We start from the raw sequence: 14,370 nt of genomic DNA on the forward strand, positions 1-14,370 counted from the left end.
TTTATTTGGAAAGGGGCAAATATTCTTCTATTCCAATCTTCCTTACTGGCATCTCCATATCTTAGCTCCTCCAACTTAAGAAGAATGATTGTGTGGCTCTTCCTTCACTTTTCCTATGTAGCCGGTGCTTTAGAAATGGCCTGGCTCATTCCAAAAGGGAGATGTTATCTTTGAGAAGGACAATCAGAAAGAGAACAGAGGACAAGGTAAAGGAGTTATGGAGCATTCAGGACCAAAGACCTAAAGGATCTTGATTATATATGAAAATGATGTATTATTCAATATGTTCACCAACAGATAATACAGTTGGGCAGACATGAAGGAACCAGATTTTAGCTACTTTCACAGAGCACTAACCACTCAATCCACACGCAGTCTTATTGCATCCTAGCCTAGCTTCTGATACTTCCCGTTTCTATTGGGAATGAAAAGTTTTCCTGGATTTGCTTTTCCTGGAAAAGAACCACTAGAAGTAAGTGCAGAGAGACTGTGTTTACTATTTCCCTTGTGATGTTGGTTCCCTCTGCAGTTCTGAGATAGCACCAAGTTCAGGGTTGAGGTGAGTCAGAGCCTAACTCATTTTTTGTTTTAATGATCCTCAGAGTCATATCACATGTGACATAGATTTTCTTCTGTCTCTTATAACCCGTAGTCTGGTAATCCGAGTCTCTAGTGTTTGTCAGGGAAGTATTCACAGTATCAAGGAAAGACTGTCTCACCCTACTTTCTATTTCTAGCCCATCTTTATGTTCCTCCATTATGTTTTCAGGATATGGATATCCTTGGAGTTGAGGGAGAATTCAACAAAGACAGCTCCTATCTTTAGAGCTAAGGCTACCCTTTAGAGTAGGTACCTCATATTCAAATATTTTTAGGGATAGTTTGGGAAACTTAGTTAAAACCATGTACCACAGAGGAAACAAATGTTCTTCCATTGGAGGTGACAGACAGGGAGAGTGTTCTTTTTTGTTTTTTTTCCTCTCATCACATCTACACAATGGAATACTATGCTGCGGTAAAAAAAAAGGAATTCTTACCATTTGCTACAGCATGGATGGAACTGGAGAGCATTATGCTAAGTGAAATAAGCCATTCAGAGAAAGATAAATATCACATGATCTCACTCATTTATGGAATATAATGAACAACATAAACTGATGAGCAAAAACAGATCCAGAGACAAAGAAGCATCGATCAGACTGTCAAACCTCAGAGGGAAGGTAGGGGAGGGTGGGGGTAAGGGGGCGAGATCAACCAAAGGGAGAGTGTTCTTAGCTATGTCTGAGGTTCTGAATTTGTCACCTGTGCCCTCATCTTTGTGGTTGGAGACTTATAAGTTATGTGGCTCTTGAATGTCAGATTAAAAGATGCTGGCAGCTGTAGCTGGTTTGGCTCAGTGGATAGAGCATCGGCCTGCAGACTGAAGAGTTCCGGTCAAGGGCACATGCCCAGGTTGTGGGCTCGATCCCCAGTAGGGGGCATGCAGGAGGCAGCCAATCAATGATTCTCTCTCATCATTGATGTTTCTCTCTCCCTCTCCCTTCCTCTTTGAAATCAATAAAAATATAATTTTTAAAAATACTAGCAGTCAATGGATGGGAGAGTGGAGTCTGTCACACCAGGTTACACAGGACAAGCTGACCCACTCAGCCCTGAGATATCAGGGTCACATTTTGGAGTTTGAACTGCAAGGGAAATAATCTTACAACATAAGGGAACCCCTATGTCCTGGTTAGTTTGGGCTGCTATAACAAAAAATACCATGAGCTGTGTGGCCTAAATAACAAAAATTTATTTCTCACAGTTCTAAGGACTGGGAAGTCTGAGAGGGTGCCACCATGGTTGGGTTCTGGTGAAAGTTTCCTTGCTGGTTTGCAGATGGCTCTTTTCTTGTTCAGTACTCACATGTCAGAGAGAAGGAGAAAGAAAGCTCTCTTCTTATAAGGTTGCTATCCCATCCTCAGGGCTCCACCCTCATGGCCTAATTATCTCCAAATGTCCCACTTTCAAATATTATCATATTGGGTATTAGACATTCAGGTCATAGCAATCTATATATGAAGTTCCATAGGACTTAATCAACAGAAGCAATACTCAAAATCGCAATGGCCACAAAAGAAAGAAGCAGATGCTGTTGGTTCAATGAATATAAAAAGGCTTTGCTACTAAACACACAGGTTCCTGAGCCTCTGGGAAGATAAATGCAAACTTGGATGTTTGAGGAAGCAGGTTCCGGCTTGTTTTGAGAGTCCTGCATGAGCAGACTCTTTCCACAAAGCTTATTTAGAGGCTTAATGGAACTCAGTGATAAACTTTGCATAAATGGGGACGGCACAAGCTCTTGCAGTGGCTTCAATCAAAATACCTACTGTAGTCCCCTGAGTTAGAAAAAAATTGCATTGTAGAATCTCAGATTGGAAGGAACCTTAAAGATCATTTATTATAAAGACTTTGAGGCTAGAGCTAGATATCAGCTAGGTTTATTCATCTATCCATCCATCCATTAATTCAATGACTCACTCATGTGTTCATTCAACAAATATGAAGACATGGAGATGGCATTCATAAGGCCATTCTGTTCTTGTAATATAACCAGACCCTCCTTCCCTTGACCACCCCAAGCTGACTGAACCAATAGTCTCTTTTAAAATTGCAACTTAGAGGGTACCAGAAGTCCATAAAAGGCCAAGTGGTCCACAATACACCTACTAGGATGGCCCAGGTCCAGAACACTAACAACACCGAGTTCTGATGAGGATAACAAAAGGACTTTTTGTTCATTGTTGGTGGGAATACAAAATGATATAGTCACTTTGCAAAACAGTTTCAAAGTTTCTTACAAAACTAAACATATTCTTACCATACAGTCCTGCAATTGTGTTCCTTGGCCACCAGTGGCACAGGGTGGTTGCATTATCAAGAGAAGTAAAGAAAACTATTCATTGATGTTCGGGGAGCAGGGAAGTCGAAGAAAGCACAGTATCAAAGAACATTGGCCATTGGAAAAAGCAGGGACCCAAATAGTTATATTTATTGAGCAGAAACATGAGAGCAGGCCTCTGATAGTGGAAGTAATGTGAGGAGGAGGGTTGCTTTTGAAGCAGGAATCTTTGGCAAAATCACTATAGGAAGCAGGATTATCCTACAGGAATAGGAAGTATTAGCCATGTTCTATTAAATGCCATTAACTCCAAGGAGAAAAAGTGAATTGCAAAAATAATCAGGCCCACAACATAGGAAAAAAATCAGACCTATACCAGGCTTGTTGATAACCTTAGATGACAATGGAGTAATATTTTCAGAGTTTTAAGGTATAAAGGTAAGATACAAATGATCTATACCCAGTGAAGTTGTCATTCGTGTTTGAAGGTGATAGAAAAATATTGTCAATGAAAAGTCTTGTTATTAGGTGGGGAATAATTATGAATGTACACAGTCAGAAACTATAAATAATAAAGAGGATTTAATAAATATATCAAACGTTGTGTCCCACAGACACGATGTCTAGTCATTCTTCTGAGAGGTCTTCCTACTTCACTGTCATGTACTGCCGTGTACTTCAGGAATAGGGCCAAAGTCCCAACCTTTCTCCTTCTCTGTTTTCAGTCAGGGGAGAGCTCTCCTCTTTTATTAAATCTCTTTAAGGTTTGGGTTGCCAGATTTGAAAACAACAATTATAAGATGCTCAGGTATACTTGAATTTCAAATAAATAACTAATTTTTAAGTATAAATATATCCCATGCTACATTTGGGACATACTTACACTAAAAATAATGATTTGTTTATCTGATATCGAAATTTAACTGAGTTTCCTGTATTTCTTCTGGCCACTATATTTTAAGAGAACTCTCTCTCTATTCCAACCCGAGTGTCTCTCCAGGATACTTAACAAAACTGACTTAAGTTTTTAGAAGTAAAAGTGAACTTGGGAGGACATTGTTTGCAGGCAAATTCTGTTTTTACCCAACCCTTAAGTAGTGACTACAAAGCCCTGTCTCATGGCTAACAGGGTGAGAAAAAGTAGAAAACTTAAATTGATAGCTCAAAAAAGGTACTTTCTTGTACCTTGACTTTCTTATTACAGAAAATTTTTATGTAAGAAGTATAACCTGTGTGTGGGAGGGGGAGTCCTCCAAATTTTGTCCTTCAATGAATATTAAGGCTTTTTAATGACAAGTAATGGTAGCTCATAATTTGAATAAAATATACTTTTTCTAATTATGAAGTAAATTATTCAGTCTTTGTGTTTGGGGCTGATTTGATCCATGTTTCTCACCACTTAGCACCAGCCTTCAGTGAGAAATAAACCAGATGCTCTTTTAAAAACATATTCCTAAAAATCTATGGTTTTAAAAAGTCAGTAGATAATTTTTTTGGAATAGCACTGGAAGGAAATGGATTTTATTTTTTAAAGAGGCAAATAAGAAAAAGAATTTCAAATAGAGATTCACTAATGACTTCTGCCAGCGAGGTTTAGTTGGAAGCCTGGGAGGGAGTCCTCAGCCAATGTTTGAATTGTCACTGTTGCAAGAACACTGAGTCCTGGGTCATTGTCTCATGAATATAGGTGTTGTCCATGAGGTATTCTAGATGTGAATCTATCACTATCTCATAACAAATAATCCAAAGCACAAGTCTCCTAGTGGTGAGCAAGCGACATATTTTTCTCATATAAGCACAAAGCAGTCATTATTACCTGTTTCATCTACCGAGTTCCTCCCATGTGGTAAGACTGTCTTTGAGTCAGCAAGAGACTTCAAGTATGCATATCTTTTAAAGGTATTATGCCCAACATGCAGCTGTTGAGCTTTCCTTTATCCTGGAATCTGTTCTTTCCCCAGGCTCACTCATTACAGTAATTGGGACCACTCTCTTCCAAGTTGCTTAAATCATATAATCTGAGAGTCATCCTTGATTCTTCTTTTTGTCTCACCCCTCATGTCCAATCCTTGAACAAGTCCTATCAATTCTGTCTCCAGAATATATCTTTGATCATCTCTGCTGCCATATTTCACACCTAGATTACAGTGATAACATCCTAAAAGGGCGCTCTGCTTCCATTCTTGTTCCTCTATTATCCATCCATTCAGCAGCCAGAATGAGAGTTTCAGAAATGTAAATCAGATATGTCACCTCTTTGCATAAAACCTTCCCAGGGCTTCCCTTGCTTTCAGAATAAAAGTCAGACTCCTCCAAGTCCCGTGTCAGCTGACATCTAAGTACCTCTCCAGCTTGATCTCCTGCCCTTGTTCTGCTTGCACACTATTCTCCAGGCACACAATACAGCAAGCCTTTGCCACATCAGAAACCATGCACTTGCCATTTCCTCTGCCAAGAGTGTATTTCCCAGATTTTTCACCAATTGCTTATTCTTATTCTTAGCTGAAAAGTTACATAGAAAATGTATGAGGCATTCCAGACCAGCTATCTTAAATTTGGTCCTGACTCTACTTCCTTTTGGAACTTCCTGTCCCATCGCTCTTTGTGTCCCTCACATCCCTCAGTAATGCTCTCTAATCTACTTATTTAATTTTTTCTCCGTCTTTTTCATCATTGTATTCCCAATTCCCAGCATGGTATATATCACAAAATAGGTGCTAAGTAAATATTTTTTAAATGTGTAAATTCCTTAATGTCTAATACATTGCCCTGCATCTAGGAGCCCACAGGAAGCGTAGTAGCACAGTGACGGAAACAATATTAACAAGGCCACTCACAAGAATCCCTCTTCCCCACCTGATTTCAATTGCCTTGATATTATTAAATGTGGGACTTCCCAGATGACTCTAGAATTCATTGTTATTTTTCCTTTGGGGCTATGGCTAAGCAACATTGTTTTCTACCAGGAGAAAATGCTGGCAGCTGTCAACATCATTCGTTGTAAGCAGAGTTGCAGAGGAAAGTTCTCTAAACATTACCTGTGACTGGAACTGCAATTCTCATTTTGGATTGAGCAGCCACCTGAATTGTATTTCGTAAACTGCCTGATTCCTACAGGCATTTTTATGGGGTGTTTTGGCCACAAACTTAAAGTTGTGCGATTTTGTAGATTTATGTGTGGTAAGCTTCTCATTGAGGCGCTGATTTTTAAATCTCTATAACTATTTATTTTAGATGCAATGAAGCATTATCATAAAGAACTGAAATTTAGATAACAATGTCTAAATAAATTATAAAGCACATATGATTTGAAGTAATTTTTATTGCATTTGCAATCCACTTGCCCACAAAATATAACAGTTCACAATTAGCAGCTGTAACTACAGAATAAAATAGATTGTAATCTAAAAGTTATTTTGACTTCAGTGATAGCTATATATTAAACATTTTGCATACTTAATAAGTAAAAATGATATATAATATATGGATAGCATTTTCTATGTGACTTTTCTTACTCTTCCATCCAGGCATTTAATAAATACTTATTAAGTCACTATCATGTCCCAGGCCCTAGACTAGATGTGGGAGACACAGTAGTAAATAAGGTAGATGGGGTCTGTTTTCTCCTGGAATTTATAATCTAGGTAGGGAGGCACATAGCACTGCATGACATTATTCAGTTTGTTTAATTCATGAAATTGGAGGGCATTTGTGTGTTGGGGGGCGGGGGCGCGTAATGCTGTCTGTGAAAGCTTCTTGGAAGCAATAAGACATATTGAGGCATACTGTGGGAGAAATGTTCCAGCCGAGGGAAGAGCATGCATAGAGGCTCAGAGGCAAGAGAGAGAATGGCTGGAGGAACGAGAAAGAATACAATGGATACTACACTGTGGTAAAAAAGGAATTCTAACCATTTGCAACAGCATGGATGGAACTGGAGAGCATTATGCTAAGTGAAATAAGCCTGTCAGAGAAAGATAAATATCACATGATCTTACTCATCTATGGAATATAACAAACAACATAAACTGATGAACAAAAATAGATCCAGAGACAGAGAAGCATTGATCAGACCATCAAACCTCAAAGGGACGGCAGGGTAGGGTGGGGGTAAGGGGGAAAGATCAACCAAAGGACTTGTATGCCTGCATATAAGCCTAACCAATGGACACAGACACCAGGGCGGGTGAGGGCATGAGTGTGGGGTGGGGGAGCAATGGGGCAATAAGGATACATATGTAATACCTTAATAAAGAAAAAAAATTTTTTAAAAAGAATATAGGAACATAGCATCAAAAAAGAAAGTTGCAAAGATACTTTAAAGGTCCGGAGGATGCAGGGTCTTAAGGGTCTAGTTAGAGTTTGGATTAATTATAAAGACAATGGGATTCAACTGAGAATAATATGATCAGATTGATGTTTTAGAAGGTCTTCTCTGGATGCATTGTGGCAAATGGATGGGAGACAGAGAAGACATAGGTGAAGAAGTTGCCAAAAATAAAACCACTTTTAGTCAAAAATATAATGGGTAAATTAAAATTAAAAATAAAATGCAATGACAACTCCAGACAGATGGTAAGTTCACAGAGCCAAACTTGGATTAAAATGCATAAAATATATAAAATGTGATCTAATCAAATGCAAGATGTATGCTAAATTCATGTTCTACTGAAATTTAAGATGCTTAAATAAGGAAATAAAAAAGTAGAGCAAGTGCAGCCACATTAGCACAACTACTCAGTGCCATCCCATGTAGCCATATGAAGTAACTTTTCCTTTAATATGAAAGCCCAAATGGTCACTGTGGCAGACCTTGCAAGCCAGGAAGGTGATGGCACATCTATGGCACCCTTACAACATTAACTCCTTATTCCACCTGATACATGAAACCCATTATAGTCCTATTGTTCTACAGAGAATCCAGGGTAAAATGATTTGATGCCAGACAACTATTTAAGGGTGTTATATCAAATGACGCCTTTTTGTTCTTTTTCTGAACAATGTCACCAATTATACAGACCTTAGCCCTGATCACTGGTGACATGGTGCTAAGATGTCCTGGTTTAAAATGTAGATACTTTATTATTTCCTTAAAAATTTTACAACTATATACCCTAACAGTGTTAAAAGACAACTGTTTTGACTTGTTCTTTTTACCACTTTATTCAACTTTCTCTAAAGAAAGGAGAAGTACTTCAAATAACACCTCCAAACCTGTACAGATAGGCAGGGCAAGCTTCTAACAGTATGAATTGAAATAAATTGTTAAGTGCATGTTCAGTTCCAGATTTTGAAGCAAAAATAACGTTGAACATTTTGGGGCTAGAATTAACAAATATTATAGAATTTCCTTCCCACATTTGAAATTTTAATTTCATAGTATTTTCAGTCCTCTGGGCTGAAACGAGGACCAGATAATATTTTAGCAAAAAAGGTGTTTTGTTTTCACGCTTTCATCATGCAAAAATAACCCAACTAATTTAGCCCTAACTTTCAAAAAATATTCAGTTTCATGCAGAAATCAACTATGTCGTTCCCAGGCCAAAAGGAATATTTATCAGGAAACTCTGAAGCAAAGATTTTTATAAAAATACTCCTCCATAAAGTTTTATTTTCAGTCATTTTTGACATGATGTAAATGAATTACTGCATTATTGCCTACTAGTTAGCTCTTATCTTTGATCTGCCAGGATTTTGTATGATTTTTTTGGTATAAATTTTGATCATTTTAAATTAAAAAAACCTGGGCCAAGCTTAAATATTGTAATTTCATAATAATTATGAAAATAATAGTAGGTCACATTTATGTGGTGCTTCCAAAATGCCTATACTAAATGCCTAGTGACTATACTAAATGCACATCATCTCTTTTAACTACCCCATAATACTAGGAGGGAATATACTTGTAATTCCCAATTTGTAAGAAAAGAAACTAACTCTTGGAAAAAATTAAATAATTTGCACTGCACTACTGTGCCAGGGGGTAATGGGAGTCAGAATCTCCCTATTTCCTGCCACTCTAATTGTAGGCTCCACTCAAGGGTGGAACCTCCTTCAGAAAGTCCTGACAGAGCCCCAGTCAAGAACGAGTGGGAGAAAAACCAGGGTAACAAGATGCTGTCATGTATTACAGTAGGCATAGATGAAAAACACAATACCCAAATCCTATAATAAATTCACTGGAATTATATATGTGTTAAGTTCTATGGTGAATTAAATCAACAGACTTAAAATGAAATTAAAATTATTTACGGTATTTTAATACTGGCAAAAAGTATCAACTCAATAATAGCAATATATCATTTTGGTTGTTAGGATACTTTGTACAAAATCTCAAGCCATCAGTGGCAATTCTAAAGGTTTTGGATCAGCACAGAATGTATGCTTTATCCACTTGTCCTTAAGATTTTCACTCAAATGGCTGTTCTGAGCCTCTTCTCTAAGAGAAAACTGACATTATTCTAGGTGCAGGAATGAGGGATGTTCAAGTAAGTAGTAAATGGGTCCTGACCTCAAGGAAATTAAGATATAGATATAGATATAGATATAGATATAGATATAGATATAGATATAGATATAGATATAGATATAGATATAGATATAGATAAATATATAGTTCTAAAAAGTGTATATGTACTAAAAGTGTAATAATAAATAATAAAAGTGTAATAATTATAAAGGCAGTGTTTAATAATAATAATTATAAAGGCAGTGTTTAATAATAATAATAAAAGTGTAATAATTATAAAGGCAGTGTTTATTAAAATACATTTCATTTTCAAAATTGAGCTACCAGCTGTTACAGTGTGTATACATTTATTGGGACACCCTGTAGAATCAGGTGAGTCCAACAGACAAGAAACTTACAAAGTATAGATTTATAATAATAAAATTATGTGTAAAGCCCAGTGGGATGTGAAGGAAGGAACTATTAATTGATCAATGGCCTTCCACACTCCCCCTTGTTCACTTTGCTCCTGCCACACTGGAACCATGTATTTGTTTCTTAAAACTCTGAACTCAGGGATTTTTTTATTTGTTCTTACCTCTGCTGGGACACTCTTAGGCCAGCAATGTGTTTGTCCAGCTCATTATTATTTTTCAGGACTCAACTCTAACTTCACCTAACCCGGGAGGTCTTTCATGACTTTTCTTCCAAAGGTGGTTCTCTGCATAGAACCTTGTGTGTTTCTTTTATGGTACTTAAAACCACCTGATAATGAAATGTAGTAGTAATAAGTTCTGTCTTGTACATTTTGAGCATGAGGTAACTGTGAGAGTGATAAGGTGTCCATATCATGATAAGTGATTAGAACTGAGGCATAAAAGACTTGATGTTCAAGCAAAATTGGAAATTTTAGCTACTGACAGGGCACTCCTATGCACATGCACTAGAAGTCAGTCACAATTATGGATTTGTAGGTTTAGCGATTGAGAGATCTATTGATACTTTCTCTGTCTCAGTAGGTTCGGCTTGAGCATCAGAACTGGTTTGCCCAAAGGTTCTCAAAGATTCTTCTGAGAAAAGTTATCCGTTTGCCAATGTCTCAGTAGTACCATTATCTAGTTATTATTCCACAATTTTAATGATAAATAACTCAGTGTTTCAAAAGCATGTATTGATTTTTAGGTGCATAAAATCTTGATGTTTCCCCAAAATTTAACCGAAATTAATCCTCCTATAAATGTGTATCCCTCTAGTCTGCTCTTAAATTTAAGCCTATACCTAAACACTTCCCTAAGTCTTTAGATTCACACCATAGCATATATTTGGAGACACCCACCACCTTCCCCAATGAATCTTCTATCTTCAGGTTAAACATGTTCACTTACTTCTATGTTTTTTTCCTTTTAAGCAACAAATATTTGAATTACTGCTACATATTAGACACTAGGATAGGCACTAATAGAACACGTTTCCATTCCCTTCATAATCCTAGAATTTTGGACTATGCTGCATCTGCAATATGCCTTTTATACACTAAGGCCCTGTTATCCCTTAATGTGGACACTACACATCTAATAATGTACTCTGTTAGCTCATTTGCTTGAGCTGTACATTACCTTGGATTTCAGCATTTCCTAAATGTGTCATTCTCATATCTTTATCACATTTTTTCTATATTCAGATACTACCAGAACAAATTAGATGATTTTCTTTAAATTTTTTCACTTTTTTTCCTAAATATTTCTTTAAAGGAATTTTCACATTAGTATAACTTTCTATAAATGGAAAGAACTATAAAGTAAATACAATAAAAATGTTTTTAAAGTTTAAAATAAAAATTAACTACATGTGCCAGTATATACAATGCCAGTATCATTTTCTATAAATGGAAAGAAATTACAAAATAAATACAATTAAAATGTTTTTACAGTTCAAAAAAATTAACTCTGTGGGCAATCTTATCTAATAAAGAGGGAATATACAAATTGACCATCACTCTGCCACAAAGATGGTGGCACCCATAGCCACAAGATGGCGGTGCCTAGTCCTCTCAGCCCTGCCAGAGTCCCCCAGTCCTGGGGGCAGGAGGGGCGGTGGCGTGAGCGGCCACTGAGAGCGGGCAGCGTGAGCAGCCTGGTGGAATTCTTGCTTCGTTGCCGCAGCCACGAGGCAAGCATTCCACCCCGGCCATGGAGGGCCTCTGGCCACACCGGGCATGGAACGCTTGCATCATTGCAGGCTGGTCTGAGGGAAGCCCCGCCCCTGTGCATGAATTTCATGCACTGGGCCTCTAGTTAAGTATAATTGAATTTTTAAATGCATAATTAATAAAAATTTTCTCAGTGAAAGAAATCAAACTATGTTTACTATTCAGTAACTTTATAATGAAGAAAGGTACTTGATTAATTAGAAAATACTTTTAATTTTGATATTAATTTTCTTCTTGAATGTTTACTTATGTATATTCCTAGACCAAAAAATCATAGCATTAAATTTTAAATGGCTATAGGCAACCTTTTGATCAGTAGGAAAAAGGTGCGAAATAGAAAGCTTGATCATCCTTTCTAGTCATTGAACTCTTGCTCCAGGAGATCAGAACATATGAAATCTTTAAAATGGAAACAACTCCCAAAGATGGCAGGCTGGACACATGTATTAGCCTCTACTGCTCCAACCATCCCCTCCCAACCCCTACTATAACCACAGTGAAGGAATAGGGGAGAAAGGAGCTCATGGAAACAAAGAGAATGAGAAAGAAGACAACTGACAATTAGATAGAAAGACTGTAACTAACTTAACAGATCTGAAAAGATAAATCCTTAACTAGCAGTGGAATGAGCCAAGAAGCAACCTGACCCTCTGCTCTAAAAAATTCTCAGAAAGCCCTAACCGGTTTGGCTCAGTGGATAGAGCATCAGCCTGTGGACTCAAGGGTCCCAGGTTCGATTCCAGTCAAGGGCATGTACCTTGGTTGCAGGCACATACCCAGTAGGGAGTGTGCAGGAGGCAGCTGATTGATGTTTCTCTCTCATCAATGTTTCTAACTCTCTATCCCTCTCCCTTCATCTCTGTAAAAATGTCAATAAAATATATTTTTTAAAAAATTCTCAGAAGGCTCTGTAGCGGTATCCATGCATGGCATGGATGTAGATGTGACTAAAAATTTAAACAACAGTTAAAATATATTTAGGAAGCAGTTAGAATCCCAAGATATCCCTTTCACCAACTGCCAGATGACTGGAAGTTTCTCTGGAAGAGTAAAACTGAGATCTCTGGACTCAGGGTGCTAAGCACAGTTCAGGTATACCACACTGAACAGAAGCACTTGTGGGAGTTTTCATCCAGGATGCTGACTCTCCAACTTTATTTCCCACCCAAGTCCCAAAGTGCTAGCAGCCATGATTGTGCCATCCAAGCAGCAGACTGGAAGATATTTCCCCAAAGAACATGACTATAAACAGCTCAAGAGAAAAGGACTAAAACTACTGACATCTGGGTTTCCACTCTCAGAACCCAAAATGACTCAAAAAAAAAATGCTTTAGTAATGCCTATCACACATGCAAAAGTCCCACCTAGCTTTTTATTTGCTCACTCTATCAGTAGACAGTTGATAAATGTCTCTAAAGTGAGAGGGAGATCAAAGCAAACAACCTAAATAAACAATAAGTGCTATAAGTACCACATATTAAGAAATAGTGTATGATCCTTTAAAACTCTTTGGTTGTCATTTAATAATCAATAAACATTAATTAAGTGCCTACCATTGGTGTTTGTGACCAATTATGAGAGACACTGAATCAGACAGAAGGAGATCATGATGTGAGGTATATTGGAGGACATGACTTAATGGTCTTGTTAAAGGGGCGTCCTAACAGTGTCCTAACTACTTACTCACAGAACCCCCCAGCTGTTTAAACACTGGGGAGGCCATATGGAGAACATTTTTCATCTGCAGAGCAGGCACAAAATATTTACCCCTGATTGCTCCCTTAAACTGATCTGAGGTAGGAGCAAAAGCAAATTTATAGCAATCATGAGGTTTTCATTGAATAGTTATACATAGTAAGAGAGGGGGGATGGGGCGCAGAATGAAGATACTATTGTCTGTCACCCACCAATCTAGTAGTGCCTTCATCCTCCATAGACAGGTGGGAGCAGAAACTAGCAGTGCCACTTCAGTTGAAATCTCTGTACACAGAAGCATGAGGAAGAGGGAATAAATGTTCCTCTTATTACACCTGCTATATTTTAGGCTCTTTTCCATGTGAACTGAAACCAGATCCATTCTTTTCTATGTTGTCATTCAATTTATGTTTGTTTCAACTCATTTTTACCTAATTACTTTTGGACAATTTTTCCAAAATTTTGATATATTTAAAAAATGTGAATGTAATCATAACCAATTTATCCACTTAGTTACAATTTGAGATTTGGTTTCTTCTACATACAAATAAACAAAATGGTACTATAGGATATTACTAAGGATAATCCCTTGTCCTTCTATAGTAACAATGATATGTCATGTGAATTTGGGGGATATGGTTATTTGACTAGCTATAAATCTACTTCAGCCCAAATGTTTATCACCAAGATAAACAAAACCATCTAATTACCAAGGAAATATTAAGAGATGTGATCAAATTTTGTTCTGAAATTACACATTTTATGTCCCCTACAAATTTTTCATTCATTAATGTTGTGATTGTGTTTAAAAAAAAAATAAGGGCCCTAGCCAGTTTTGCTCAGTGGATAGAGCATCGGCCTGTGAACTGAAGGGTCCCAGGTTCGATTCCAGTCAAGGGCACATGCACACGTTGTGGGCTCGATCCCCAGTGGGGGGCTTGCAGAAGGCAGCCAATCAGTGATTCTCTCTCATCATTGATGTTTCTATCTCTCTCTCCCTCTTCCTTCCTCTCTGAAATCAATAAAAATATATTTTTTTAAAAAAGGAATAAAAGAAGAAAAAATGATTTGATTAGGATGATTTGTTCTAGGTGAACCCTTTCAAGCTAATAATGAGCATCATTTCCTTTTTCCAAT

The sequence above is a fragment of the Eptesicus fuscus genome, chromosome 10 (genome assembly GCF_027574615.1).
Source record: "Eptesicus fuscus isolate TK198812 chromosome 10, DD_ASM_mEF_20220401, whole genome shotgun sequence".
Classification (NCBI taxonomy): domain Eukaryota; kingdom Metazoa; phylum Chordata; class Mammalia; order Chiroptera; family Vespertilionidae; genus Eptesicus; species Eptesicus fuscus.